Source organism: Hordeum vulgare, chromosome 2H (assembly GCF_904849725.1).
Source record: "Hordeum vulgare subsp. vulgare chromosome 2H, MorexV3_pseudomolecules_assembly, whole genome shotgun sequence".
NCBI classification, from domain to species: domain Eukaryota; kingdom Viridiplantae; phylum Streptophyta; class Magnoliopsida; order Poales; family Poaceae; genus Hordeum; species Hordeum vulgare.
This window is the reverse complement of record NC_058519.1, coordinates 298,159,349-298,162,582: the sequence shown is the minus strand read 5'-3', so window position 1 is coordinate 298,162,582 and position 3,234 is coordinate 298,159,349. Positions and strand designations below refer to the sequence as shown.

General features: G+C 62.3%; 1 pseudogene; it reads left to right on the top strand.

The window, feature by feature from the left end:
* The window catches only part of LOC123426624, a 31,714-nt pseudogene extending 30,480 nt beyond the window's left edge, over positions 1 to 1,234 (top strand).
* The last annotated feature ends 2,000 nt before the right edge of the window (positions 1,235 to 3,234 follow it).

Sequence of the window (3,234 nt, the reverse complement as noted above, 5' to 3'; positions counted from 1 at the left end):
GCTAGTTCCGCTCTCGATGCCATACCTCTCTCTCCAAGCCAAACGATCAAGGGACTCCTCGAGTTTCCCATAGGTGTTGGTTTTCCCCGACAGGCGGGAAGGGATCCCACAGTGGCCAATTTTTAAGGGGGACAGGGGAACATGCGCCCCAGCCCAAAGATGGTATTCGCGTGCAAAGTACCTGCCCGCGCTGCAGGGATGGGCCCGAGGATGACGTTTGCCCTACTGGCGGGCGGCGGCGGCTTCGTTGCACCAGAAGGAAAACCTTTGGAAGATGCCTTTGGAACCCTGGTGCGCTCCCACCTCCTTTGCAGTAAAGGGGAAACTGCCTCGTCTTGCCATCTGCTGCTCGCCTCTCCTTTCCTAGCGTCACCCTTGACTCTTGAGGCACGGTCTTGCCTCGGAATGTCTGCCACTCCGGAGGGGTCTTGAGGAGGTCCCCGCGGGTCCTGATGCTGCTCCCCCTCGCGAGGCTTGGACTCTCGCGAGGGCCTTCTCGGGTGACGTCGCACCAGTTGATCTTTGGTTGGTGAGGCGGGCCGGCCCTGGGCCGCAGGCAGGCAGGTCTCGGTACCCCCATTCCCAGAATGCCGACAGTAGCCCCCGGGCCCAAGGCGCGCGTGGGTTGGCTTCTTGGCGGAGCCTTGAGGGTGGCCCGAAGCGTCGCGGGCCCTAAACACATGCGGGTCAGGCCTTTAAAACGATGAGTCCGTCCTCTCCGCACAACATCTCCTAACCTGCGTGTGCCGACCGTCTCCGCCCCCTATCTTTTTCGCCGCCGGCTCTTCCTTCTATCGATCCAGCCGCCGGTTCTTCCTCTGACCCACACGCGTCTCGTCGTTGTTGCCTTGTGCTCTCCTTCATGCCTCGAAAAGGGGGGAAATTTGGCCCGCGCTGGAACGGTCGATGGTGGTGAACCTCGAAGGGTTGAAGAAGGTTCAGCTGGCAGTTGCTACCGACTCAATTAGTGGGGGACACCCTGATCTGGCCGTGCTCATGGCCTCAGAGGGAGAGGGTGTCCTGCGCGGTTCCTCTCCATTTCCACAACCTCATTTCTGGTGTACTGCCGCCATTCTCGGGCTTCCTCAATGCAGTGCTTTCGCATTACCAGATCCATGCGCTCTACCTTGACCCCCGTTCTTTGGTCCTCCTCTCTGCATTCGCGTTCTTGTGCGGGGCTTTTATTGGTGTTACTCCTTCCGTGGCATTGCTCCGCCATTTCTTCTCCCTTTAGTTGATCTCCGAGGTGCAGTGCTCGGGGTGCGCGTCCTTGGGAACTGTCGATGCAACAACCCCCGGGTTCTATACACTGAGCTCCTCCCCGAAGCGGAAGGGTTCCGGCGGCAATAGGTGCAGGTTGAGGCTGCCGAGGCCGGAGCTCTATTCCAATCTTCGCCGACCCCCGCGACACCAAACCAGGGGTGGGAGCGCGAAGAGCTTAGTGACGATCTCGGCTCGCGCCGGTCTTGATGTAGCTGGAAAAGCTGAGGCGTGCGGGGGTGACGATGGCGATGGTGGTGAGCGAGTTTATCTGTCGACGGATTGCTCCCCTCCAGCGCCACTCTCGCCCCATGTGGGCCTACACAGGGCCCAGCGACTCGATGAGGAACCTAGTCATCCCCTTTTCCCCTCATGTCTTGCGTGAGCTGCTTCCCCGGCTGACCGGCGGCAATCCTGACGAGCTCCCCCCGAACGGCATGCCGCTGTACAACTTCAAGCCCCCTGGAGCTCTTGCCATGGAGATGCCGCTCTTTGATGAATGGGGGCTCCTTCCTGAGGGGGAAAGGCGTTCCCCGGCGGTCGCGCCCCCCAGGGGTCGGCCCCCCAAAGACACTGGTTGTGTGGTTACCCCATGACCAGGGTGGGCGGTGCGCCACTGCCCGTCCTCCTGGCTCTAGCTTCGCGTCAAGCCGGGGTTGGTCGTGGTGATCGGTCGACGGTGGAAAGCGCTGCGCCCACTTTCGAGCCTCGCTCGAGGACCGCCGAGTCCCCCCGCTGGGTCGCCCCTCTAGGCTAGAAGAGGAGGTTGGCCCGAGGGCGGCTGCCCCCGGCGCGTGGGCCTCCGGCGAGTAAGAAGTGGATGTCCATTGACGAGTAAGCACTCGTGTTCCCCCTCGTTCTCCCTTTATGTGCCTATCTTCTGAACCCTTGTTCTTGAGGTTTCCCATCGGTGGCCGGGGAGGCGGATCAGTACCTCCTGCTCCGGAGGTCGTCGGGCATCCCGAGGCCTCTTCTCTCGCACTCCACGGGGCTCGGTCTCCTCAGCCTCATGCTCGTCAACCCCCCGCGGTCTTGTTCGGTGGCGGCCTCCGGTAGTTTGGGGGGATGCCTATGCCCTCGCATGTGCCCCCCCGCCTAGGGCCAAGCCGCGCCTTCCCCTTGGACCCCTCCAGCATGGAGATGAGGTGCCCCATGGGGAACTCAATGCCAATGAAATAGCCGCACGAAAGCCCCCAGCCCCCAGGCATGGAATCGGGCCGGGTGATTCCTTGCGCGTTTCTCCTGCTCGCTGTACGGGAGGTGAGGACCCCCGCTCGCCTCTGGAGCCTGTCTCGGGTTCGCCCGCCGCACCATGGGTTTTGCTCTGCACCACTATGGACGCGCTTCAACGTCTGGGGCGGGGCTTGCCAGTCATGAAGCCCGCCGGGAAGGTGAGCGCCAGTACCTTGCGTCGGGGTGGCGCCAGCTTGAGGTCGCCGCGAACCTTGGCCGCCTGCAGCGGGAGCGCGCTCGCGTATAGATGGAGGCATCCCTTGATTTAGCGGTAGAAGCCCGCGAGCGCACTCTCGCTGAGGCTCCTGAGGCTGATTTGGGCACAGGGCATCCGAAGACCGCCACAGGGAGCTTTGTTCCCTCATCGCCCGTCTGGAAGAGCAACCTCTGCCGAGGGCCTCCCTGGGGGGCCCGCGGGCGGAGTCCATCCACGCCGGTGCTCGAGCATCCTCCGACTTGCTGGTGCTTGTAGAGGTGGAGCACTTCCTGGAGGAGGGGCATCTGGAGACGAGGGAGCGACAGTTGTCGCTTGCCGAGGAATCCCTTGCCACTCGTGAAGCGAAGCTTCAGGAAGAGATAGACAAGGGGGTGGTGGAGGCTCGATGTTCCCTTCTTCTCGATTACCTTGCAAAGTTGAGGCTCCAGGAGTCCCGCTTCCTCAAGCCCCATGGCTGCATGCAAGATTAGGTCATTGCCCTCCGGAGAAGGCTGGATCAGGAAGTGGAAAGCTGACAGGCCGCG